At 37.8% G+C, this 14,565-nt stretch overlaps 1 pseudogene; it reads right to left on the bottom strand.

Moving 5' to 3' along the window:
• Positions 1-10,230: 10,230 nt before the first annotated feature.
• LOC123246462 lies at positions 10,231-11,189 on the bottom strand (annotated as a pseudogene).
• Between the last annotated feature and the right edge of the window lie 3,376 nt (positions 11,190-14,565).

Below are 14,565 nucleotides of genomic sequence, written 5' to 3'. Positions count from 1 at the left end.
TAAAGTCAGGCAAGATTTGGATTTAGATCTTTCTTATTTGAGATAACATTCTATCCACTAAGACACTGATACTTAATGGAAATAACAAAAGCCTAAATAGTTGAAAACTAATAATATGTACACAAAAGAAATATAACAATGCTCTCAAAAATATTGCTTTTGTTCAATGGTTTATGAGATATGCAGGGCAGGCATCATTTGCTCCATTTGAGGAAACTGAGATTCAGAAAAGTTAGATGAGTTGCTCAAGGTCATAAAGCTAGAAAGTAGTTAACTAGGAGAAGAGTAGAGATCTTCCAATCGCTAGTCCATGTTTAATGTTCTTTCTACTATACAATACAACTCTTTTAACAGAGGCTATTAACCATGCTAATGAGTCTATCATTGGATTTTAAGGAGTCTTTGAGCTTGGATGGGAAAAATATTTTTTCACTAGTGTTGGACAGAGATTTAGCATTTTCTTCAATTGTTAAATTTTTTTTTTCTGAGAAACTATTCATAGGCTTCGTTAGAATCCCACAGGGATGGGGGCAGCTGGGTGGCTCAGGGGATTGAGAGTCAGGCCCAGAGACGGAGGTCTTGGGTTCAAATCTGACCTCAGATACTTCCTAACTATGTGATCCCAGGCAAGTCACTTAATCCCCATTGCCTAGCCCTTACCACTCGTCTGCCTTAGAACCAATACCCAGTATTGATTCTAAGATGGGAAGGTAAGGGTTTAAAAAAAGAATTCCACAGGGATCCAGGACTATAAGAAGCTTAGCAGCGTATGAAAATATGAAGGACCACAATGCTATATATAGTAGAGTTTTTGTTTATCCACATGTAGTTCTTCCATGGATTCTTAGGTATCTTAGGATATCAAACCCCTTACTCCTCAGATTACTACATGATTGATTACCTATTCATTCTTCCGTATCATATTTATTTATTTATTTATCTATCTAGCTATCCATTTATTTATTTATTTATTTATTTGTTTGTTTGTTTGTTTGTTTGTTTATTTTTAAGCCCTTGTACTTCGGTGTATTGTCTCATAGGTGGAAGATTGGTAAGGGTGGGCAATGGGGGTCAAGTGACTTGCCCAGGGTCACACAGCTGGGAAGTGGCTGAGGCCGGGTTTGAACCTAGGACCTCCTGTCTCTAGGCTTGGCTCTCATTCCACTGTGCTACCCAGCTGCCCCCCATATTTATTTTTTTAAAACCCTTACTGTGTATTGGTTCTAAGGCAGAAGAAAGGTAAGGGCTGGGCAGTGGGGGTTGTGACTTGCCCAGGGTCACACAGCTAGGACTGTGTTGTTGAACTTATGGCATGTGTGCTGTCATGTGTCTTCCCCTTCTCCATAGTACCTGAGGACATTTCTCATATGACTCGCCCTTCATCCTATCAGGGTAATGGAAGCACTTTCTCCCTCCCCAGTCTGGAGTAAAGCAGGGGGCTCATAGGGGTGTGAGGGTTGTAGTCTGGGGACTTGGTCTCTAAAAGCTTTGCCATCACTGAGCTAGGAAGTGCCTAAGGTCAGATTTGAACCCAAGACCTTCTATTTCTAGGTCTGACTCACTATCCACTAAGCCACCTAACTGCCCTCCTCCCCCATATTATATTTAAAGGCAATAAAAGGTTATGTTCTCATATTTCCTTAAAAATGATTAAAAATGCAACAATTTTTTCAATAATGTTTAATTAACTTGATTAATTGGACAAACCTACTTTTCCTTAAACCTTCTTCCAGTACTAAACTCTGATCTTCAAGACTTGGACAAATATCAGTGTTGTGAGCTTTATGATTTAACAGTAATGTAGTGCAATGAAATATGTACACCCACATATATTAGTGATATGAGAACTCATTCCCAGAGTTGCTGATAATCACTGGCTACAGGGCTGACTCTTCTATATGTGCTGAAACCATAGTCCAACAATTCAGTTCTTTCAGAATGTCTTCTCTATACGATGTTTTATTCACAGATATGAATTAAATCCAGTTGCTCCAGATTGTTTCTCCAGACTGAAAAATAGGACATTGAACTTTTATACTTTTCCCCAACAGTTAACTTACTCTTTTTAGGAAAGAAATTTTCTCTGCCCTCTTTATGCCCTCTTTGGCCCTATAATTAAAGTGCCACTTGGTAAGCTTCTATTTCCTTTTCCCTAAAAATATGATAATTAAAGTTTCTGTGTGATGGGGCTATTCTTTTGGCAATGAGCTCTTGCTATGTATCAGGCACTCTGAAAAGCTCTGGGAATACAATCAAAAGCAAAGCCTGATTCCTGCCCTCAAGCTCACATTTTAATTGGGGTGAGGGGAAGAGAGACAACACATAGACTATGGATGTGTTAAACATTTATGTAATATATGGGAGGGAATATCAGAAAAAAGGCAGAAGCGATGGGGAAGAGTAGTGTGGGTAGAGGGTCCATGAAAGACTTCTAGCAGAAGATGAGATTTGAACTGAACCATGAAGGAAACCATACCTCTGTTTTAGAAGACCACTTCAACAGCTGAATTGAACATGGATTAGAGTGGAAAGACTTGAGTCAGAGAGCCCAACCAACAAGTTATTGTGCCAGTACTGGCATGAGGGGGATCAGGGTAATGGCTATGTGAATGGAAAGAAGGGTACATAGATGAGATGTAAAGGAAAAAATGGCAAGACTTGGTAACTGATTATGTAAGGTGAACGATGACTTGGAGGGTAGTGGTACCCTCAACAGTAATAGAGAAGTTGGGGAGAGGAGAAATCTTAGGAGGAAAGTTAATGATTTTGGATATAATGAGTTTGAGAGATTTGCTGAATGTTTGAAATGCCCAAGAAGTTGGTAATGCAGGACTAGAGCTCAGGGGAGAGAACAGGTAGAACTGGAGAGATATACACACCCCACCATACCCATATATAAATACTTATACATACAGATATATGTATATATGTATGCACATGCAGAGAGATCAAGAAAGATGAGAAAAGGTTGTTAAGTTTGGCAATTGACTCACTGTAGGAATATATATATATATATATATATATATACATATACATATATTACAGAGAAAAGTGGGTTCAAGATAGAATAGGTGTGTGGCAGCTTCTGGAAGTCCTTTTTTTCTGGACTCCCTAAGATACTCCCCTTAGGTAGAATGTATTTTTTTTTTTTTTGGCTTGGCTCTTTGGGAAACGTGGATAGTCAACTGACTGGTGATAGGCTAAGTATTAGTCTGCATATGGGTTTAGGTGATTGAATATGTGGAGGAGAAGGAATAATAATAAATCAGGTAGTATTTGAAAAGTGCTAGACACATGTGGTAGGTGCTCAGACTGAAAGATGTCATATCTAAATAAAAAGAATTATTATGATAAAATCTCTCTGAAGAATCAAAATATTATGTCATATTTTACCCACTAATTCGTTGTGCATCAGGGTATGCTTATTCTCTGAACACAAATAATTTTTGTACCTCTTTAAACATATTCTCTTCCTTAGTCCAAAGTCTAGATAGCTTCCAGTTCTAATACTTTTTTACATTATTCCCTTAACCACACATTAAAGAGTTATTAGCAGGCTAACGGAACTATCAAATATAGGGTAGCAGTTACAGGTGTGTGTAGCCCCTCCGTATGTCTCCAGTGCAGTGTGGGAGCAGCATGTGTGATAAATGTGGCTAAAGATACTTAGTTCTCATATAGTAGCATTTTCTCACCTCTCTCCTCCTCCCTTCCTTCCTTTTTTCTCTCTGTATCTCTCTCCCCTGCCCTTCTCCCTTCTCTACCAGACCCCCTTTTGGAATAGGGAATCCAAATCTGTATTTAATTGTATAAGGATGAAAAAGGGTTTTTATGGGTTCAATATATTAAAAGATGTTTGTCAAAAAAATCCTTTTTCCCCCCTTACATTTTCATGGGGGGACTCTGGTTTGGGAATCTCCTACACACCTACACTTTCTTTGTAATTTCTAGTCTTGGAGAATTTCTTGGAGCACTAAGAGATTATCACTTTACACAGGGTAATGTAGGATGTGTCAGAAGTGGGATTTGAGCCTACTGATCAGCCTTGCTGATTCTTACAGACCAACTGAAAAGTAACTGAGTTTTTCTAGTGTAAGAATTTGCATATATAATTGAGAAAATTATAGAAATGACTCAGATGTTGTCAGTTTATACATTATTACAGTTAGTAGAATACACTGCTATTCATCAGTAAACCTAATGGGAATTTTACCTAGCTAAGTCAGTAAAATTTTATTGTGTTAATATTTTTAAAAAATCATTTCTCAAGTTACTGTGGTTCTGCCTTGTTTAATGATATTGTTTAAACTGATCCTTAGAAGAATATGAGCTTCTTGGCATCAAGGTCTATAATAATTTCTTTTTTCTCTAGTACCTAGCACAATGTCTGGCATACACTAGGCACTTGAGAAATAATTTTTGAATTGAATTGAATTTTCTTTTATTCTGGTTTAGGTGTCACCTAGATTGGAACCTTAGTTTCTCCTAGCTGAAATTTTTGTCTCAAATTCTGTTTATTGAATGCCCAGCTTTATACTCAACTCTGTGGTGGGGAAGAGAACTTATCCTGTATGATCTCTGCACTGCTCATCTCTACTTTGATGTTAGTTCTATAGAGCCTTCATTAACTGACCTAAAATGAAGATAGAGCCAAAGAACAAAACAAAGTACAAAAATGCTCCAGGGTGATGAATACTTACTAGCTAAAGGTACCCAGTCAGCATCAAATGTTAAAAATTAGAGATTTGGAGCCAAAAAGATTTTAGATGCCTTCCAGAAGAGTGAATAATGCCTTTTAAACAGAAAATAATTAATACTTATAGTCCCTCCAGAGAGTATAGCACCACCTACTGGTCAAAAATAAAAATTTTCACACTTAAATTTTTTTTAACGGGCGTTTTTTAGAAAAAAGCACATTACATAGCTATTTGAATGTGATGTAATATACACTGTATATTAATCACATAACCATGAAAGAATATTCTAAATAAAGAAATTTAATTTTAAACTATACTGTATATTTCACTCAATACTTTATACTTTATCAAAAGAAAATTTCTTTTTTAATGTAGAATTTTATTATTTATTAATAAAATATAATACTTAATAAAAATTCTTTTGCAGTAGACAACTCATTTTGGAGACTTTATTCTATTTTTTCTATTATCATATTCCTTAGAAAAACAGAATTCTTTTTTTTGTTATAGTATGCAATAGATCATAATAAATATGCCTGTCCAAGAGAAAGAGATCACATTAGCTATGTCCAAAAAAGAGAGTGTATTTTTAAACTACCTGTCAAACAGATGTGTTAAACCAAATGACTACAGCTTGGTGTGGGGGTTATGGTGAGAGCTAGAGGCTGAGGACTCAGAGACCCCAGGCTGTTTATAGTTCCTGCAAATCTTAGATCTGAAAGTGCAGGGAGGAATGGAGAATATAATTTGAAGGATCAGAGACAAGAATCTGCAGTTAAAACACAGGTCCTCTATAGGAGTCTTTTCAATTTTTTTCTTTTTTTTTTTTTCATGTCTAATAACTTGGGATTTATCAGAAATGGCTTAAGGGCCCTTGTGGATCTAAAGCTATTCTTCAGAGGACTTTTGAGGGAGGGTACTGCCAATGTGGTACAAATCTAGTGGAGAAAAATATCTGGCACTTTAATTCCCCTTCCTCTCTTGGTATGATTAATAACAAATGTTTATCTTGACATTTTCTGCCACTTTCGGGAAATATGACTTTATTTTCTCCAAGTGTTTTAAAATTTGTGAGTGATTGGGGACTATCTAGAGAGATAAAGATGAAATTCAATTATGTATTTCTTATATATGATTGTGATATATATTCTGGTGGAAGGAACTCATCTTATTTCCCTGTTATAGAACAGTGATTTTACCTGAAATTACTAGGTTATTCTATTAATTATTCAAATATATTAAAATATGGATTGATATTAGGAGGTGATGTGGTGCTTTGTAAGTGAATGATATTAAGTAGTTGGAAGATGAACTTAGAATCAATAGCTTCCTAGATAATTGTTTTCAATTAGTCCAAAGCATTATGATAATTCCTTCCTTCTTTTGTTCATGCTATGTCTATTTTCTAGAATGAGTCCTACACTTTTTTTCCCCCTAATCCAAATCCAATCCATCTTTCTAGGTCTAATTCCAGTTTTAACTCTTCCATAATGTTTTCTTGAATGATTTAAGTCCACAGTGATTTCTATTTTCTTTGACTTTCAATTGCAATACTAATTCTGACACTGACTGTCACATCCTATCTATATTGTGCTTTATGTGTGTTATGTCTTGTCTCCCCAATCATATCATCAACTCTTTCAAAAGGAGAGCTTTGCCCTAAATTTTTTCAATGCCCTAAATACCTTTTTATTGAATAATTGATGTTATCCTGATTTTTCTTCTAACACTTTAGCTGATGCCTTTCTCACATTCCTCTTTCTTTTGTCTTCTAATTCTACATATTTCTCAAGATTTTTTTCCTTAGTTTTCTGTTCTTTTCTCTCTAAACTTTCATCCTTGGAGATATCCTCTATGACCTCTGTTATGATAACTTTCTTATTTTTATCTCCATTCTTGTCCTTTTGCTGAAGTTCTGTGTGTTTTAATTAGTTACTGTGTGTTTCCTACTCAAGGCCTTGCTATTGTCCTAAATTAGTATATTTCTGCCTCCTGTAATTTTGGGGTTCCTTTAAGACACAGTTTAAATACCTCCTTTGGCATGAGGCCTTTCTTGGCCTTCTCAGCAGCTAATATTTTCTCTTCCAAAGTTGTTTCATATTTGCTTTGTGTTTTGTATATTTGTATTGTATATTTGTAAATTTGTATATACCTGTTATATTTTGTATGTAATTATGTATACATTTTCTCCTCTATTGGAAAATGAGTTCATTAAGGGAAGGGATCATTCCCCAGTGTCTAGTGCAGAGCCTGGTCCTTGATAAATGCCCAATTGCTTGGTATCCCAAGCTGAACTTACCTTTCCCTTCAAAGCGGCTCTACTTCCAACTTTGCTCTTTGATTTTATTGTCCTTTCCAAGGATATTGTGACAATTTTTAAAAAATTGAGAGATGGGCTTTTGACTAAGAAATCAATTTGTTGATTAGACTAGCATTAATGGATAAATTAATTGGTTAGTGATCTCTCCTGGTGACCATAGACCACGAAGGCTCCTCATGCAGATCTGTAAATAAATAATTTTGGGAGCTCATTATTGAACCCCTCCCTTGGGCATAAGTTATCTAATTGATGAATACCAATGAGGCGGTGACCCATCAAAATGCAACTCCTCCCCATCCTCTGGTGAATGGTTATTAGCCATGGACAAGTCTCATGTCTCCCAACTACTGGGGAAGGGGGAGGAAATCAAGTTCTGCCCAGTCAAGACTGACCTCTGCAATGATTTTTTAAAAAGCCTTTATCTTCTGTCTTAGAATTGATCAGTTCTAAGGCAGAAGAGTGGTAAGGGCTAGGCAATGGGGGTTAAGTGACTTGCCCAAGGTCAAACACTTAGTGCAATGATTCTTAACAAGAAGTCCAAAGACTCTTTTCTAATGCATCTAGCCTGAGCTGCTCATATAGATAGAACTTCATGATTTCCATCTTTCATCTGCTTAAAATAGAAGATTCTCTGGGGTGAGGCATTCCTTGTAGTTCTTAGGAAGGAAGGAATGGGTAGAGGTCAGGGAAATTATTTCAGCCCACATATAGAATAATTCTACGTATTAAAAATAAATCCTCTCAATACCATCATGAGACCCTGGATCATCTTTGCATTCTTCTTTATTTTCTTTGTTCAGTCAGCAAGTCCTATGTGTTGTTCTTTCAGAAAATCACCATCATGCATAGAGAGATAGGATAGTATAAAAGAAAGAGTGCTGATTTGGAGACAGAGGATCTATAGTCAAATCATACCTTTCCTATTTGATACCTTGGGCAAGTCATTTCCCTTCTCCTTATCTGTAAGATGAGGGAGTTGGACTATTGGAGTTGTCAAACTGGATCACTATAAAACTCCCAAGTGTAGCCAGAACTGGATTAAAATGTAATTGGGAAATGTTTAACAAAACAGATAAAAATACAACATTAATTTATGATTAAGTCAATGTGGGGGAGGTGGCAGTGGATAGTGTTAGGCCTGGAGTCAAGAAGACTTATTTTCATTGTTCAAATCTGGTTTTAGATGTTTATTAGCTGTGTGACCTTGGGCAACTCACAACCCTATTTGCCTCATTTTCCTGATCTGTAAAATGAACTGGAGAAGGAAATGGGAAAACTGACCTTTACTGTCTTTGCAAAAAAAACCCAAACTAAGAACCCAGATGAGGTCCTGAAGAGTTGGTTACAACTGAAAAGCAACTGAAAAAGCAAATAGACTTTTCAGGCAGCAAGCATATTTTGGGATCACTGAGTTTTCCCAATTCTTTTTGGTTCAGTTTTCCCATTCTTCTTCAGGTCCACCTCTAGAAAGAGAAAATAGAATCGAGGAGAAAGAGTCACTGGACAAATATGGCAGGGGCATAATATATGAAGCATGTGAAAAATCATTTTACCATTCTTTATGCTATGCTAGTATGGTAGAAACATTAATTAAACATATACTCCTCAATGCCAGCAATCAAACTTTATCGATCAAGTTCATGTAAACAGTAGTTTAAACATCAACCCTGCAGGGAACAAACCCACTAATCTGATTTTTAGCAAGAATGACTTGATGACAAAGTTCTCTCTCTGCTCAGCTAGTGGCCCTGCGTCTTCCTCCAAGGTGATTGACTGGTAGGTAAGAAAATCTCTTTCTCTCAGTCAGTCTAGCCCTGCCCTCAGGTAAACATGGGGGATGCTTGAACCTCAAGTGCTAGGCAACGTAGGAGGCAATCTCAACCACAATTTAAATCAAGCTGAAACCTGGGATCTGGTGGCTTTCTTATAGTTCTAGCAATGGGCTTTAACTGGTTATACCCAAGTTCTACCTGGTGGTTGATTACCTAAGCTTATGATGCAAGGAAACAAAGCTAGCATCATTAGCAAATGTTTATCAGTTATTTACCAAATTTGGGGGACACACGTGCCATTAATAGTTGTTTGCTAAATATGAGGGACTCAGGTGTCATTGTCAAACCATACCATTCAAGTCTTTATCTTTTTACAGAAAAAACAACTTACATAACAACTATTCAGTTACAAAATGCAAGCTGGAAAACAAAATAGAGTCAATTATTTCAAGGGATCAATCTTATTCTCACTTCAAACTTACGTTACATGGGCCCAATAGCTTGATGGTTTTTCCTCAGTAATAACCCCTCATGTACTTCTCAGACTTAGATAAAATAAGCAAAGTTTCTACCACTCTGAGTACAAATATATTGACTCCCTGTTCCTTAAAAAAAATCATCACTAAATGGTACCATCTTTACTAGCTATCATCCTACTAGTTCATCCCTCCTCAGCTGAAGACTTTGAAAAATCCATCTACACTTGGACCTCTACTTCTCCTCCCCTCTTTTCCTTTTTCATTTAAGTAGGTCATTTCATTTTATCTTAAGTAGGTATACAGGTAAAGTTCCTTCCCTCTTCCAAGTACTGGCACCAATCTCATAGAAATCCTGGGGACCATAAAAAGCCATTATATTTATGTCGTGGGGCAAGGAGGGAAAAAAGGGGACCATTATGATTCTGACATTTTAAAAAGGAGAAAGTGTTAAGCAGAAGATACAAAAAGGTTTTTTTTTAAGGACTATATAATTTACATGTAAGCAGTATTTATGCCTCATATCTTCCCCTTCCCTTATCTGGCTTTATGTTAATTAACTCCTTTGTGTAGGGCAGGGTATCCTTCATAGAGGCAAGTAACTCCCTTTAACAATGAATTATCTAATATTTGGAATAATTATTAAAAATACCAAATATATAGTCAGAGTCCTGAAGGCTTCCTGTAGAATGATTTGCTTCCAAAATAGTTAAGATTACTTGGCACTTAACACCATTCCTGTTTTAAAAAACAGACTTAAGTGCCATTAAAACAAATAAACAACACCAATTAAAGCCACCGCTATCTGATCTCTTTTTTTGGGGGTGGGCAGATGTTACATCTTTTGACAGATGAACAAAACCCCCATAATGGTCTTTTTTGAAGCATTTGTGGTGGTCAATTGGGACCCAGATTCATGATTCATCATTTTCTCTCCTACTTGCTGATTTATATCCACTGAAAAATTAAAAGCCTCCAATTCAGACAGCATATTTGTGCTCAGGTGGGGCAATGATCTTGATTTTATTTGTGCTGGGGGCTGGGGCTACTGTAGTCTCCTTCAGGCTCAGAAATGGCTGGGTTTGTGGTGGTGCCACCAAATAATATGGTATTGGCATAAGAGCTTTATAGATGTCAACATCACACTTAGTGATTTGGGTTGAAGGTGATTTCTATACAAGGTATAAGATTCTGTATCTAAGAAAGATGGTTAGAAGAGAGCTCTGGGAACCTGAACCTCTTATTATCATTGATGATCATTTGACCATCAAGAAGCTTGTATCCCTTTTTCCAGAGAAGGGCTAGATGCAGCAAATGGCCAGCTCCTGCTTGAAATCTAAGACAACATAACCGTTTCTCCTTGATATCACACGTGATTTCCCTTTTAACTGTGGTCCTGAAACTATAGCCTCTCTCAGTCAGGATCTTCATGAGTAGTCTGTCAGGTCATGGTCAGTGAGATTCAATTGATGATGGCATGGGGAAGGGCACAACCTTTATAGATGGGGAGAATGGTCAAATTCTCCCCAGAGACTGTTACACTACCAGTGGTGTGACCAGAGGCAAACAGGAGCAGCACCGTTTGGATGGCAGTGTTCATTCTTTGGAGTGTTAGAGGTCTCAAACGTAATCTGTATCATCTTTTGGCTCTGTTGGCCTTGGGGTTCAGGGAGTCTTCTGTGAGCAGCACAGTATGGTGTCATATCTTCTCCATGTCATCCCAGTTAGTAGCAGTCCCATGTTCAGTGAGGCACTTCAGGGTCAGAATACCTCTCTTGCTTGTGGCTTCAGCCCACCTTCTCCACCCCATGTAGCTGTCATTCAGGCCCATGCCTACCATCACATCATAGTGCCTGGGGCACCCAATAACAGTGTAGGAGACAGCCCAAGGGGTATCATCTCCTACAAAGCCAGCTTTGTACATTCTGCAGGTTGTGGACAAGAAGGACAACAATGCTGACATCTGCAGCAAACTTTGAAGTAGCAAGTTTAAACCCTTAGAGGTTCTGGAGTCAGGGAGGAGGCAAGTAAATACTAGATGGAAGAGCTCACAGGTCCTTTTACTCTTTTTTTTTTTTTAAATAATAAACCCTTACCTTCTGTCTTAGAATCAATAATATGTATTGGTTTTTAAGGCAGAAGAGTGGTAAGGGTTAGGCAATGGGGGTCAAGTGACTTGCCCAGGGTCACACAGCTGGGAAGTAGCTGAGATAAGATTTGAACCCAGGACCTCCTGTCTCTAGGCTTTGCTCTCAATCCACTGAGTTACCCAGCTGACCCCCTTTTACTCTTTTCTAAACCCTCTTCACTCTGGCTTCCAACCTCAACCCTTCTTCCAAATGATCCTGTTGCCTCAGGGGCCCCTTATCCTTCCAGTCACAGAGATATGCAAACATAGTGTCAGCCTTGACTCCTTACTCTCATTCACCCTACATATCTAATAATTGCTAAATCTTATTTCTTTCAGGCAGCTAGAGAGAGTGCTGTGGTTAGATTGCTGCACTTGAAGTAAGGATGACTCATTTTCCTAGGTTCAAATGTGGCCTCAGACACTTACTGTGTGACCCTGGCTAAGTCATTTAACCCTGTTTGCTTCAGTTTCCTCATCTATAAAATAAGTTATTTTATAACTATATATAACTATATAAGGAAATGGCAGACCAGACTGGGATCTTTGCCAAGAAAATCCCAAAGGGGTCACAGAGAATCAGATACAACTGAACAATGACAATTCTTTCTTTCTCCTCAACCTCCCTTGCTTATGTCACCTTTTTAGTCACATAGACAACACACCAAGTTAGGTCTGCATCATATCTTGCCTAGACTCTTTTTTTTTGTTGTTCTTTTTTTTTTTAACCCTTAACTTCTGTATATTGGCTCATAGGTGGAAGAGTGGTAAGGGTGGGCAATGGGGGTCAAGTGACTTGCCCAGGGTCACACAGCTGGGAAGTGGCTGAGGCCGAGTTTGAACCTAGGACCTCCCGTCTCTAGGCCTGACTCTCAATCCACTGAGCTACTCAGCTGCCCCCTTTGCCTAGGCTCTTGAAATAACCTCTTAATTAGTTTCTCTGCCTCAAATCTCTCCTTATTCCAATCCATCTTCCACAAAGCTGCCAAAATTATTTTCTTAAATTCTAGGTCAGATCATGCTCCTCTCTTCTCACTCTGAATAAATTCTAGTGGCTCCATATTGCTTTTAGAATCAGATATAAGCGCCTCTATTTTGAGTTCAAAGTGCTTCATGGCACTGTTATGATTAAAATTCTCTGGAGAATGTATATTAACTGATAATTATTAGTAAAGGGGTAGGGGACAAGAGAGAGAGAGAGAGACAGACAGACAGACAGACAGACAGACAGACATTGATCACATAGTTATCTGGCCACCCTAATTCCTAGCTGCTTTACATTTAGCAATGCATTGGCTAGTCCCTAAATCAGCTTGGTGAGATAAGCCAGAATGCCAAGCATTAAATGCTCCAGAGAAGGGAGAGAGAGTGACTGCATGTACAGCAAGAGAGAGTGAGTGCAATTTATGTCTTCCCTTTCTTATAAAGCCAATTTTCACCACTTCTTCTAGGACTCTAATTGGATAGGTTTAACCTCAGTCCAGGTTTGAGTCCTGACTTTTTGCCACATCACATGTGACTCAGGGAGTTCCATTAGCCCCATTCCATTTGTCAGGATGTCAGGCAGCCACACAGACCTTTGGTGTCCTCCCAAAGTAAACTTATGAAACCAGGGTCAAAGGGTAGAGCTTGTATCAACCAAGAATGGGTTTTCAAATGGAATAAGGGGGAAACTATATTAAATTCACATTGCACCTTCCAACCTTTTCAGACATCTTATGCATTATTTCCCTTCAGGTACTCTAGGTCTGGTCATATTCTCATACAACATGGTCCTTCTTCCATCTCCTTGCCTTTGTACTTGCTATTCTACGTACTCAGAATACTCTCTCATCTCATTTCTGTCTCTTAGGTAAATTCTTGACTTTCTTTAAGACTCAATTGAAAGGTCACCTCTAGGAGACTTCCTAGTCTCACTTGCCTGTAAGTGCCATTGTCGCATCTCTAAGATTACCTTGTCTCTATGTTTACTTATCTTATGTTTTTCCATATCTATACATAATGTGCATATATACATTAAGATCAAGTTCTTTGAATGTGGATACCTTTGCCATTTTTTCTTTGTATCTGGTACTTAGTAGAGTGCCTGACATATAAGTGAATTATAAATGCTTGACAATTGATAGATATCCATCTCTGCCTTATGACATCAAACTTGGCATCAGTTAGGATGTAGGTCAATGGATGATGTTCTGCATTGAAAGTTTTTGGTCACAATTCACTTCAGGGCTGACATCTCTAACCTGTAATTTAATGCTTTGCAGACAATTATAGTTGGCTTCTGGTAGTCATCACTTCTCTGATTTAAAATCCTTCGAGGTTGGCACCTGAGTGTAATCCAGAGGGCTTATTTAGATTAGCAAAAGTCAATACCTTTGAAATTATAAGGCTGATAATTAGGTCCTTATAGGCTTGATTACATTTCTCATTCAAGTAGTCTCCAAAGGGCACCAAAGGCTTGTGTCTGTGTCCTATTCCCTCTTTTTGGCAGATGTTAAGAAATTTCCAAACTTGCCTTCTACCTTTCTACTTGTGATTCCTTTTTTTTTTTTTTTTTTAAATCTTCATCTTCTGTCTTAGACTCAATACTGAGTATTGTTTCCAAGGCAGACTAGTGGTAAGGGCTAGGTAATGGGGATTAAGTGATTTGCCAAGGGTTATCCAGCTAGGAAGTGTCTGAGGCCAGATTTGACCCCCTCCCATTTATTGGCCTGGTTCTCAATCCACTGCACCATCTACCTGCCCCTTATGATTCCTTTTTAACAAGCTAGGCATAGATGAGATAGCTTTGTGATAATTATGTATAGTTTCAGAAATTTCCAATAATATCCCATAGGAAAAGTCTTTAGTTTTTGATAATCCATTGGGGGTGTGTGTATATATATATGTGTGTGTGTGTGTGTGTGTGTGTGTGTGTATAAATTGGGCACACTGAATTTATGACTATATATTTAGTTATATATTTAGTCATAAATTCAGTGTGCCCAATTAAGATTCTATGGAGACCACACATTTTACAGATGATTTTCAAAAGTGAACTTTAATAGACCTTTTAGATTAACTTTAATAGTTTTTCTGTATGTCTTTCAAAAGCTTCCCAAACACAATGGAAACCATTTAGGTGGACCAGCACCTACGTGTGTTTCATGATTTCCACTCCATTATTATTTCT

The sequence above is a fragment of the Gracilinanus agilis genome, chromosome 4 (assembly GCF_016433145.1).
Source record: "Gracilinanus agilis isolate LMUSP501 chromosome 4, AgileGrace, whole genome shotgun sequence".
Classification (NCBI taxonomy): Eukaryota; Metazoa; Chordata; class Mammalia; order Didelphimorphia; family Didelphidae; genus Gracilinanus; species Gracilinanus agilis.
This window is presented reverse-complemented; position numbering and strand designations above follow the sequence as displayed.